Source organism: Cololabis saira, chromosome 10 (genome assembly GCF_033807715.1).
Source record: "Cololabis saira isolate AMF1-May2022 chromosome 10, fColSai1.1, whole genome shotgun sequence".
Classification (NCBI taxonomy): Eukaryota; Metazoa; Chordata; class Actinopteri; order Beloniformes; family Belonidae; genus Cololabis; species Cololabis saira.
This window is the reverse complement of record NC_084596.1, coordinates 18,936,352-18,950,219: the sequence shown is the minus strand read 5'-3', so window position 1 is coordinate 18,950,219 and position 13,868 is coordinate 18,936,352. Positions and strand designations below refer to the sequence as shown.

At 40.0% G+C, this 13,868-nt stretch overlaps 1 protein-coding gene across 1 annotated transcript in view; it reads right to left on the bottom strand.

Moving 5' to 3' along the window:
• LOC133451894 (zinc finger protein GLIS1) overlaps positions 1–11,570 on the bottom strand; it is a 65,448-nt gene extending 53,878 nt beyond the window's left edge. The window contains exon 1 of the mRNA XM_061731047.1: positions 11,482–11,570. The gene's annotated coding sequence lies outside the window, so the exon portion shown is untranslated. The remainder of the gene's footprint in view (positions 1–11,481) is intronic.
• Positions 11,571–13,868: the final 2,298 nt, after the last annotated feature.

Below are 13,868 nucleotides of genomic sequence, written 5' to 3'. Positions count from 1 at the left end.
TGTTGTTTATGAGTTTTTCCTTTTTTTCTGCCACACTCTTGTTAGCAATCTCTGCAGGGAAGTTTTAAGTTTCTCAGTCAGTATACGTCAGTGTAATGTGACCAGGTAGACAGGTAAGAGAGTAATTTCTGTGTCATGTGGTAGGAAGTGGATCACTGACAGGACTGAAGAGAGTAGGCGGAAGTACAGGGAGCTGCAGCATAAAGTGAAGGCAGAGAGGAAAAAGGCCAAACAAAGGGCATACAATGATTTTCATGCTACATTGGACAGCAAGGGGGGGCGGGGGGGTTATTTATACAGGTTGGGAAAGCAGAGATAGTGATAGTGGACCAGTGTTTTGGTGCCCATTTCTAAGAATTTGGTAAATGTGCACAGTTGTGCCAACTACAGAGGAATAACGTTGATGAGACATTTTGGGGTGTGCCGAAAAATCGTTTCACATAAGAATCGTAATTCTCATTTATTACGATTCAGAATCGATATAAAATGTCCCAAAATTGATTTTTAAATAATGATAAAAATTAAAACAAATCTGTTTTCGGATGTCAACATGCAGCCGGTTCTGGAAAGCACATAAACAAAGAAAACACTGCAGCAGTTGATGAATAAATCAGCCAATCAGAAGTTTTTCAGAAAGAAGCATTTTTGTCGTTGTTACTTAAACAATATGTAACAGTTGCAACAATTCAATCTTAGCATGATACATTTTTTAATTTTAATAAACGTGAAAAAGACACTTAAATCCCTCCATTTATCATTCTGTCTTGCAAAAGAGACTGGACTACATCATGAGTACCTACCAATAGATCAAAGCAGAAGTCATTATGAATCAAACTGTTTTGAATCAAAAATCGATCTTGAATCATTCCTAGTCCGAAAAATTTTAATCGAATTTAATCATGGGATAGTAATAGATTCCCACCCTTATGAGCCATGCAATGAAGTAATGGGAAAGAGTAGTGGAAGGTAAACTAAGGGCAGAACTAAGCATTTGTGAACAACAGTATGGTTTCATGCCTTTAAAAGTACAATAGATGCAATATTTGCTCTGAGGATGTTGGTAGAGAAGTACAGATGAGGTCAGAGGGAGCTGTATTGTGTTTTTGTAGACCTTGAGAATGCATATGACAGGGTGAGGAGCCAAGAGAGGAGCTATGGTACTGTATGAGGAAGTCTGTGGTGGTTAGGGCTGCAACTAACGACTATTTTAATAGTCGACTAGTCACCGACTATTGAAACGATAGACGATTAGTCGACTAATCGGATAATTAGTAATTTTTTTTTAAATTGACAGGACAGGATTTAAAATTTAGTATGAGGTTGCATTAATTATGTGGCAAATGATAATAAACACAAGAAAGATGGCACTAGAGCCCTGATATAGCGGGACTGTTTTCTTCATCCTGCTCCTGCTGCATTTCTGACCATTACCGCCCGCAACGTGTGTTACACTCCCGCCCCTCCCGCAAAACTCTGAGAATTCATGCCTGCACGGCGCACAAGAAAGATGCATTGATTTAGTGTCTTCTCCCGTCCCGCAAGAGAAAAGTCCAGACAAATCTATCTGATTTAATGTTAACATGATCATTGTGGAGTTTGATGGATAATTGACAGTTCATAGGGCACCTGACTGAAAGTTAGATGCAAATCCATCATTGTCATCAGCGCACAAGCCTTTTTTCGCCTTTCGCGCTGCATCAATTATGTGATTGAGGTTTTAGCAATGAGAGTAGCTGTGAGTGGCTCAAATAATACTAATAAATAACATAAAATAAACAAAGTTTAGAATGAAACGAATTAATTTAACAAATGAATCGCTTGGCCATTACATTGCTGTGGAGGAAGAGAATGTTTCTGACCGACTGCGGTCCCGTGCGTCTCTTCCATGCGCCGCACAGTTACTAAACGCAGTTTCTCCAAATATCTGACTTAATTTAATACTTTGTCAGGCATAACGTTAAAGCTTTCTTTTAAAGCCAAAATACGCTTATTATCTTACCAAGGCGAGTCCGTTTCGTTCAGCACTCCGACGTGCTTTCTCTTCAAATGCATTACCGACGTGCTCCCGTGAAAAGCAACGTCGGCTTTGCAAACCTTGCAAGTAATCTTTTTATTCACCGTATCGAGGCTCAAATGCTCCCAAACTTTTTATTTTATTTTTTATCAAAGTTTTATTACCCGCAGCTGCACTCAGACGCTGTCGTGCATGACTCTGTCGTGCATGCGCGACTCGACAGAGATTGTATTGAAGTGAGACGCCTCACTCCATTGGAAAAACACGTCTGGCGACAATTGTCGACAATGGAATTCATCGTCGACAATTTTGATTATCGATTTTTGTCGACAACGTCGACGAATTGTTGCAGCCCTAGTGGTGGTGCAGGACATTTAGTGCAGCTGTGAGACAGTGTTGAGGTGTGGCGTAGGTGTGACAGAAGAGTTCAAGGTGGAGGTGGGATCAGGGGGGATCAGCGCTGAGCCCCTTCTTGTTGCTGTGGTAATGGACAGGCTGACAGATGAGGTTAGACAGGAATCTCCATGGACTATGATATTGGCAGATAACAATGTGATCTGTAGTGAGAGCAGTGAGCAGGTGGAGAAAAATCTAAAGGTGGAAGTATGCCCTGGAAAGGAGAGAAATGAAGGTTAGGAAGACAGAATACATGTGAGTGAATGAGAGACACCCAAGAGGAATGTGTCAGGTGCGCAAGCAGGTTGGTTTTGGAGGTTAAAAGTGTCAGGGATGTTGTGTAATAACAGAGTATCAGCAAGAATGAAAGGATGGACAGGATCAGAAATAAGTGGGACAGTGCATGTTAGATGTTTAAGAGAGAATCGGTATGTATCGGTAGAAAGACGATGAGGTAAGAACTTCCAGAAGGGAGAGCTGGAGGAAGACCAAGGAGGAGATTTATGGATGTTGAGAAAGAGGACATGAAGTTAGTTGGTGTAAGAAAAGAGGATGCAGAGGATAAGGTCAGATGGAGACGGATGAATCACTGTGACTAACCCTGAAGAGAACAGCTGAAAGGAAAAGAAGTCGGTACACGTCAGCGGCTAGCATTACTTAGCAAGAAGACACAGCAACCTTTGTCTTGTTAAAAATGTTAATTCGTACAAACAGGTGTTGCCTCTATGGTGAAACACCTCTGAGTCTGGTTCTAAATGTGCAAAAATTAGTAGTCCTGACCATTATTATTATCTTTTTTATCTTCACACCAGTTACAGTTAAAAGATGTGGGTGGAGCTACTGTAGGTACAGTAGGTCCCTTTTGCCAAATGAGGGAAAAGGAGTTAAGTCACACCAAACCTATCTTAATATCACGATCTCTCTTTTTTTTCTTCTTTTTTTACAGCAAAAACTTTAAAATGTACAATTCTGAGAAAAGGGGGAGGCAATATGTCTCCATTTGTACCAGGTAAAGACCAGTGCAAGCACTCAACTGGTGTGATTTATTTCAAATGCATAGATGGGAAGGAATGAAAGAGAGAGAGATGGAGGGAGGGCGGGGGGGGGGGGGGGGCGCTGTGAGCAAAAACTTTCAGGTTATATTCTTAACTGTACAATATATGTAAATGCTAAACCAGCACTCAAACCAACCGTTCCGCTATGGTTTGGTACCTCCTCTGTTTCCAGCTGGAACTCTCTGCACCTTTCAAAGCCTTTTTTTTTTTCTCTTTCTTTCTTCCTGAAAGCAGAGAGATTTCTTTAATTTAACTGGTCCCTGCACTCAGTATTTGTTATTCTTGTATGCTGGTCCTAGGTGGCTCCCAGTAATAATATTTAAACTTTATTGGAACAAATCTCTCAACACCACGTCTGGTCCTCTCTTTGGTGCACATGCCCAAACATAAGCTAATGCAAAAACATGGTAGTATCACTTTACTGCTGGTCATGACAACATGCTTTGTGGGAATTATAATTTAATTTGACGCAATCATTTTCTCATTTGCTGGAACATTTCCTCCCTATTTTTGAGTTTATTAAGAAGTCTGTTTTCTTCTGAGCTGTGCTTTATTGCTGCAGCTTCATCAATTACACAACTCATTAACTGTACACTGTTAAACCATTTAAAGCAATACGGAGGAGTATTTTTGTTTTGAAACGTCAGTTTAAATTTCATGTGAGGGAATATTTGATTATTTTTAGGAGTCTCATGGTCTTCCCTCCCTACTGTCGGCAAAAATGACAGAAAACAAAAACAAAAAACACCGGACTCCTGTTCCAACCATCTCTTGGGAGAACTATATTTTTCTTTACACCACTATTTCATCAACAGCGACGTAGCTAGTGTGGACATTATGGTAGAGGCTACTAAAAGACCCGAGAAATCAATGACATAAGAGTTGAGGAAGATAAATCAGAGAGTGTCTAAGCAATTATTCTTTAACTCTATGACATAAGTATCATATTTGATACGTGAATCACTGAGACCTCCCAGCCACCCAATCAAAACTTTCTTAAAAAAAAAGGGTTGCATGCAAATAAGGACTAAACATAACATAATTATTTACAAGAACAAACAAGAGCGCTGTGTAAATTCGGATAAAGAGGTTTCATAAACTCAAAACCTGCATTGGGACATTGCACTCTTTAAACTGCTCTGCCTATTGTTTGTGATTAAAAACCATTGAAATGATAACATGGAATGTGGAAAACAATTGACAAAGAGCCTCCAACACGTCTGAGTTATATGGATTAGTTTTAGTTTTATAGCCGGCAACTTCACTCATTAGTGTGAAGTGGCAGAACAAACACATTGTTGTTTTTGGTTGCAGCTGGAAGCTGTTTTTGATGACGAACATCTAAGTGTACAATGAAATTGTTTTTGCAGCTCAACAAAGCGGAGTGAGCAAGTGATTAGCAGATAAATAGTAAGATGTTACTCCTCAGAGTCGGCGTTGATCTTAACAGAGGTTCAAGCCACTACAGGTGGCAATGTCATTCCTACCCGGATAGGGGTGTTTAGATCTGCTGCCGACAATAGACTGCTAATGAATGAGGGCAGTCTGGCACATCTTTTAATGCCACTTTAAACCACTACAGGTGCACTTTTTTGTGTCTTATTCGAGGGGTTGATACATGAACTTTCAGAGATATGCTGCCCCCAACTGGTCAGGAGTGACACCGCTACACAGAGTAGCTTTAAAGGTATTGTGACATGAAAAACACATTTTTCTTGATTTTTTGTGTTTTGTTGGGTGTCTTGACATCAATTACACCCAAAAAACAACTAACTTTTAACATTCAGTGTATTGTGTGCTTTCTGGGATTTTCCGCATAACTATGCAAAAACGGCGCATGTGGTTTGGTGGCGGGTCGTTACGTATAGAACCGCTAAATCACCGCCCCCTCCACCCAGCTCCCTGCCTCCTCTCCTCTCCAGTGCACCATAAAGGCTGATTTATGGTTCCGCGTTACACCGACGCAGAGCCTACGGCGTACGGTTACGCGGCGACGCGCACCGTACGCTGAACCCTACGGCGTAGGCTCTGCGTCGATTTAACGCAGAACCATAAATCAGGCTTAACACAGAGCTGTTTAGAGCCTCTTTTGTTCTGATCACCGGAGGAAAACTGCTAAGAAGACCCGCGGCCACTGACTGGACTTAAGATAAGGGGACACTGCTGCTTGCATGCTTTTATTTTTATGATTGTTTGCTTGGTTCGCCCTGCTGCTTTTCCGTGCTTCGCCTGTCGCTCCCGGCTTAACTCTCCGACGCCGCTGTGAGCGTATGGCTGGGTTGGAGGAGGTTTGGAGGAGGAGCGGCGCAATGATTGAGAGGAAAGGGGGAAAAGGAAGCGTTTTTCACGGTGCAAAAAAACACTCATAAAAAGCCAGGAATGGAGTACTAGAGTGAAGTTTTTCTTTTTACACATTTGAGGGATGTTGGCCAAGACTTTTAATAGTGTTAAAAGCATGTTAAAAATGATGTCACAATACCTTTAAAGGGTAATTTATCATTATGAGTATATTCAAAATTAATGTTGTAGGTGCACCACACTCAGATGGAGGTTTACCATCTCATCTCTATAATGTACCTGTACAACACTGAACATTTATAAGATTATTTTGCCTCTGCTAAAAAGATAAAATAACATGCAACATATTTGTGCCTTTCATACCGAAGTATTGGTGAATATTTCCCTTTAAAGCCTGACCCAGCATGAGAGCATTTAACACTTTTCTAACAATATTTTTTTTTTTTTTTTTTTTTTTTCGTTTATTTCGGCATGTTTATATAGACACATTTCATCTCCAGAACATTATACATTGCATACTCAGCACATGACGAAAAGGGTACGGGAGAAGCTGACGCTTATCAAAGTCCCGCCCCGTTCTATGTAAGATTCATGATCACATCAACAACAGAATTCAGTAAGATACATAGTTTACCACATAGCAATTTGTCTAATTTCATCCTTCACAGTCCAGATAGCATGTATGTTTGTACACGTGTCCAGTCCACTCATCCTGATCACCGTTCCTGTGATTTACTACTGTGTCCACTGTTCAGTTATTTTAATGTCCAAGCCTCTTTTTGCATGCAATCCACTTTGCAATGGAGGTGCGTGTGTCAATGCAGATTTTGATTAGTCGCCGTCCTCTGGCTCTCTAGCCGCCTTTGCCCCCTCCGCTCGTACTGACTTCATCTCCTCCCGAGCTTTGAACACCTCCGACCATACACTGGTCAGTCTCTCCTGGATGTCAGCGAGGCCAGAGAGCAGCTTTGCCTGATCAGCTCTCACTTTTCTCAACTTTTGTAGCATCCAGACCCCGCCAAGCCCTAGGATCACTAGGCCCACCGTCATGCCCGTGAATATATAGACGTCTTCCACGTCTTCTATATCCAACACCCCAAGACACACTACTTTCCACTTATTCCAGCTGTCCATGGTGTATCCCGCCAAGAATGTCCCATCTGGACAGGCCGGTTCCCTTGTCCCAGCATGCCGTGTAGAAAAAAATCTTGTCAATAGCATTTACTGACCAGTTCAGAATCTCCATTCTTGATTTTATGTTCTGCTTGGTCGTGATATCTGCTGTGCTGTGATAGAGCTCAATGTCACACACACACATTTTATAGTGACTTTGTTTAGTCTCCATGTTTTGTTTCCATGCTAGGTGCTCCAGTGCTGAATTTCCCACATTGCCATTGTTTTGTACACATAGCCAGACATTGCCTTTGTGTACCTAGGTTTGATAATCCTTCAATAACAGTTTCTTTAACCCATGTTTGAAAACAGTTACATTTCTTGCTAACTTTAATTCATTGTTTAGGCTATTCCACATTTTCACACCAGCTACTGACAAACTATGGCTTCCCATCGTTGTCCTTATCTTTTTCTGTTGAAACTGCAGCAAGCTGCGCATGCTGTGAGGACCTTGACTAAGAGTGAACAATTTCTGAACATTTACTGGTAATGCCGCCTGTGTAGCTTTGTAAATTGTTTGTAGCATCTGAAAATGAAGTATCTCTCTCAGTTTTAGATATTTCGCCTTTATGAACAGTTCGTTCGTATGTGCCCTGGCTGGGACAGAATGAATGATGCGAAGCGCTTTTTTTTGCAATTTAAATATTGGTTCTGTAATGCCCTTGTAAGTGAAACCCCAATTTTCTACACAGTACCTCATATGTGGGACTATTAGTGCCGAATATATGGTCTTAAGCGAGTTTAAATTGAGAGATTTCTGCATTTTCCACAGAATAGACACACTCCTTGCCATCTTATTTTGAATTATTTTTACATGTGGTCGCCATGTCAAGAGGTCATCCACTAATATACCCAGAACCTTATGTTCCCTCACTCTTTCTATATTATATCCATTAACTTGCAAGTTTATGCTTTTCTTTCATTATTTCTATATTGATGGAAATGACAGCAAGGTTAATACTTTATAAATCCAAGCTCTAAAATGTTCTTTTATCTCAGTTTTATCTCAGTTTTGCAGGTCAATCAGGTTCTTGAGAAGTTGTTTTCAAACTACCCTTTGGTTTTACTTTGAATTTGAAAATATATTTCGAATCTTGATGGATTAATGGAATTTAGGGTTGAAATAAAAAATACATTTACATGGTTTTAAGAACAATAGCAGACACACAATGCAGCTTTTAACTAAACAAAAGCCTTAAAGAAGCAGTGGCATCTCAGACCAAAACTAACGTGGCTCAGATTATAATCCACAGAATGAGAGTGACTTTATTTTCTTGTTAGGATGGTTACTTTACTTTCTAATTACATGTCCATTCAATAACTACATCGTATAGTATAGTATGGTCATTAGAGCCACAAAAAAAATCATGCGTTTTTATTTCTGCAAAATGGGCCAAGTGATCACCGACAACAGTCTTGCAACCACTGGTCCCCTCTTGGCCCTGGTCTCTACGAGCTTCAGATGGTGGCAGGCACAAGAGTCCTGGATTTAATGAGTCGAAAATCAACCAGCACCTTTGCATACAACTAAAAGAGGATCCCACAAGAACCCTGAAAATATATGATATGACATGAACAAAAGAGGAAATCTTTGCTTTCTAGCTCTTGTCGTCTCCCATCCCCACTGACAGCAAAAAGCACCCAAAGTAATTTTGGACTCGTGCCCTGGTGGTCTCTTGCAAAAACTGCAAATCGCTTTATGGTTAAACGTTGTTTTTTGGTGCCTCTTTAATATTTGGACAAGAAGAGGTCACCTTAAATACCATTAAGGTGTATAATATTTTGATTTATAAAATGCCAAATTTAAATGTATATGTATAAAGGTAGCATCTATTTACACACAAAACATACTGACATGTATACTTTTCATCTCTTCAACATACACTCTTGGTATAATTGCAAAACGCTTCCATAAAAGTGGAAACCCATTTCAGAGTGTTTCTCCATTGTGTATTTAGTTGCTCATACTTTCAAGTCAAAAGCCTTGGTAGTTTGATTAAAGGATTTAACTGAGATTTCCACAAATCTCTGAGCAGATATTAATGAAGCTTTCAGCCAAGTTCAAGATGTTTGTCTGCTTTGCATTCAAATCTAAACCCAAGAAGTTAGACAAATGCACTTTTCTTCCTTTCTTTTTAATGTATTGTGAGAATGCCCGGAAGCATCACACAGAGATAAAAACCTTCCTTTGACTGGAACTCTTTTAATCCAACCAAATCAGTGTACTGTGCTAAGACGAAAAAGTTCTGGGAGTTGTACCAAGTAAACACAATTTATAAATGCACTGGCCTTCAGCTAACACACACCAGAAACAATGTTGAAACAGTTACCTCTGATACTTGCAGCGGGTTGCATTACCCAGCTGTGTCACCCTTGGGTGTTGCAAAAGAGCGAGCACCTCTGGCCAGGAATAATATTTCTTAACCAAGCCAAAATGAGCTCTTCATATGGGCAATCACTGTTAATGTCCGTGAAAGGTATGTTGGGACCAGGCAGCTGTGAAAAACATGTGACGAGCCATTTAATCAGTGTGCTGCGGAGACAGAACGGCTGTCATAAAGCAGCATTTCAAACTAGAATGGCATTGGTCGTGACAACTCAGACTGAAGGCTGTGTCTTTAAAGACATGCTTACAAATATTTATGTGTGAGAAGGCAAATCAGTGTCCTGCCAAACACTAATTAATCCCACATGATCAGAGTTGTTTCTCCGCGACTTTGGACACTAATTAAATACATGAGGTCATTTTGCTCTATGTAATATAAACAAGGGTGTTAAAGGGGCTCTATGTAATGTAAACCTGAGTATTAAAGGCAGCTTAGTGACAAAGCCGTGACTGTGAATGAACTCTGTTGGCCACCAGAGGGAAATACAGTAATGAGTTTTTTCCATCCAAATGTTACTAAACTTTTATCAAGTTTACAAATTATTATGTAAGTATTCTGCTGTTGCACAAATGATTTTAAGTGTGTGTAATAGGGTTATTCTTTTTATATGTAGTGGGGATTTGACTACTCTCGCTGATAACTTATGCTCTCTCTGTGCATATGGAAATGCTCTTGCTCTCACTATGAGACAATGTCATAAATTATTTTGATGAATGATATTCTTTGATTAGATTTCACCAAACATTTGAATCATCTCCAGGCATGATTACTCACGACTGTTTTCCAGCCACATTTCTTCTGAAAGTTGAACGTTTACAGTTATACTTCTAGGATTTATTGGACAGTTTTTGACCCAATTTTGGTATTTTTAGCAGTCTTCTCAGTTGTTTGTTTGATGCAAATCAATAGTTTGATAAACATTGTTACTATGACCACAGAATGAGAAGCCCCTCACTAAATCAGTTGTTTTCATTTTATTTTTCAGTGTATATTTAAGGTCAATCGGAGTGAAACGGTACGATTTTGCCAAGGGACCCATCTGGAGGTTCATCTGGCCATGTTGCAACCCAACAACACACTTTGACTCTGATGTTTAGAGAAGTCTGCATTAGGCAAACAACCGACTCAAACTGAAATGCTTTTGTTATTCTCTTTCCCTGGTGTGAAACTGAAACGAACTTACAGAGCATCTGCCAATCCAAACAAATATTTCAAGTCGACACAAACCTTGGCTCGCTGCTGTTCCCCCACATGTAGTGCCATGGCCCATCGGAGCAATTGACCAAACAATCTGAGCATCTGGTGAAATAATCAGTGAATCACTAGTATTGATCAACAGCCTCATCAACCTCCCCAGCAAACTTTTGTTTATTTATGTGACTGTTTTGTTAGCTTTTCAACTTAAATCAGCTTTAAATCAACTTTGATTTAACCCCAGCTGCACACACTTCCATGCCACAGTATTGCAAGCATAAACCATAATCCCCCAGAAAAAACTCTGTGCCAGTGATATCATGAGACTAATGATTAAAACAAGCCTCCTCATCTATTGGACTTTCAGTAAGCCAGATTTCCACCCCCTGCAAAGTACTTTTCATTCCAGCTACATTACATAAATCAGTTGACTGCGGAGGGATGGAAAGAAGAGTCCCATAAGTAATAAGAGGGAAAACATATCACAAGAAAGCATTTGGGCATGAGCTCAGCAGAGTGTATAGCACCCACTGTATTAATTCCTGAAATCTTAGTTGCACAATCAAAACAAGTTATTGTGTAATCCATGATATGGAGGTAAAATAAGATTTAAGAATGGCATTTCTCAACCACAATGTGAAACTCATTCCTTATATTCCAGAGGCTTTTTCTTCTTCCAAAATGTGACTAAATTGACAGGTTGCTGCACAAAACATCAAGCAAAGAAATGTCTTAATGTCTAAACTAACTGCAGTCCATTTACAGAAACAATTGCAACTTATTTGACCAGAAAACGCATTGTCACAAGAAAACCAATTCATGTTATCACCATAGAATTACTATCTAAAAATCACACACCTAAAATCAAACCTAAATGACGTGTTGTCGCCCTGGAGTAAGACACAGGACCGTTTGTAAACACCTCCTCGGGGGGATAGTTGCGTCGGGAGCGCAGTTTTCTTACCGTTCAGTTTCCAGCCATTCAGCTTGTCAGGTCTCTTCCTCGCGCTGCTGCACGCGGACTGCACTTCCACCGTCGCGGCGGCGCGCGGAGCCGCGGGAGCGCGCACGCACTCAGGACACTACAGTCATAATACATCCATGACTGCAGGCTCCTCTAATTAAAACTCCCGGGGGACGTGCGTGTTCGCACCGGTGGCGGAGGCAGAAATATGTTTTTGGGTGGGCCAGGACAAAAATGGGTGGGCTATTTTGTGCCAGAAAAAGTGGATTTATAACAACTTTTAAGCAGAAAACGTACGGAGCCCCTCTGGTGACATTTGAAAAAAATAAAATAACTCGTGGCCACGCATTAATATCTCGTGGCCACGAGATAATCAATGCGTGGCCACGAGTTATTAATGCGTGGCCACGAGTTATTTTATTTTTTTCAAATGTCACATGTTATTACTACACTCGTCATGACAATACTCTTGCTCTTTAATATAAATAGACTATAATTAGCCTACCGTTATTAATGATGAATAACCATCCCACCAAGGAAGTTGCATCCACTAAGTCCAGACAGTAGGTTATAATGCCATCCACGAGTAAAATAATGCGTGGGCACGAGCAGAGGTTGGTAGTAACGAGTTACATTTACTCCGTTACATTTATTTGAGTAAGTTTGGGGAAATTTTGTACTTTTAGGAGTAGTTTTGAATCACTATACTTTTTACTTTTACTTGAGTAGATTTGTGAAGAAGAAACTGTACTCTTACTCCGCTACATTAAGCTACATTGAGCTCGTTACTTTTCTTTTATCCCCTCCGCGTACGCGTCAATCATTGAAGGCTGATTTATGGTTCCGCGTTACACCAACGCAGAGCCTACGTCGTAGGGTACGCGGCGACGCACACCGTACGTTGCGCGTCGCCGCGTACCCTACGCCGGCAGCTACGCCGTCGATTTAACGCGGACCAATAAATCAGTTACTCAGTACTTGAGTAGTTTTTTCACCAAGTACTTTTTTACTTTTACTCAAGTAATTATTTGGATGACTACTTTTTACTTCTACTTGAGTCATATTATTCTGAAGTAACAGTACTTTTACTTGAGTACAATTTTTGGCTACTCTACCCACCTCTGGGCACGAGATACATAATGCGTGGCCACGCATTAATAACTCGTGGCCACGCATTGATTATCTCGTGGCCACGCATTGATTATCTCGAAACGTGATATCTACGGAAGAGTAGCCTATTAGGGCCAGGCAGGAGAAAAATAAAAATAATATTTTAGAGGAAGATTTTTTTTTCGTAATGCACTTCGAGAAAAAAGTCGAAATGTGGAGAAAAAAGTCGAAATGTGGAGAAAAAAGTCGAAATATCGAGAAAAAAGGCGAAATGTTGAGATTAATGTCGAAGTACAATTTCGAGAAAAAAGTTGAAATGTTGAGGAAAAAGTTGAAATGTTGAGAATAATGTTGAAGTACAATTTCGAGACAAAAGTCGAAATGTATTTCAACTTTATTCTCAAAATTCCGACTTTATTCACGAAATTTCGACTTTATTCTTGAGATTGTATTTCAACATTATTCTCGACATTTTGACTTTTTTCTCGAAATTGTATTTCAACATTAATCTCGACATTTCAAATTTTTTCTCGACATTTCGTCTTTTTTCTCGAAGTGCCCATTAAAGAAAAAGTCTTCCCCTCTCAAATATTTTTTCTCCTGCATGGCCCTAATACTCTTCCGTAATAAACAGACAGATTAAAGGGAGTGTCAATTTTATTTTGTAATCTGCATTACAAATGCATTATGACAGTTAAACACAACATGCTCAACCAACAGAGCATGAAAACCTGTCTGTATAGGCCAGCAGCCTATTTGCCACTATTGTAGCCTATTGGCTGAACTGGCAGCTCATTGGCTCTGAAGCGCACAACACAATAATTAACAATTTAACTGTACAAAGTGGCAACTAAACATAAATCCAAACAGCAGAGGTGCTAACATACTGCATGACATAGCTTACATTACCGCAGGTTGACCGGGCACTGGCAGTGGCATTGGCAGTGGCGTGTCTTCTTCAAGTTTTGTTTTTTTTAAATAACTAATCAATGAACTCTGTTTAGCCATTGTTGTGGTGATAAAGTCGGCTGCAACGCCAGCTAGCTTGCTGGCTGAAGGCAGCTCAATCTGTCGGAACCAGAGCAATCAATTATGTCCCGAGACTCCCTGCAACTTGTTTCAAAAGTTCTGTTTTAATCAGAAGAAAAGAAATAAAGGCTGAACACAAGTCAATAACAAATTACGTTTATATTTATACCTTTTCTCATATAATGTTTTAGAATATGTTTATGTGAAACATGTATTTTGATCAATTTTGGCTGGGAGGGCCAGTGAGT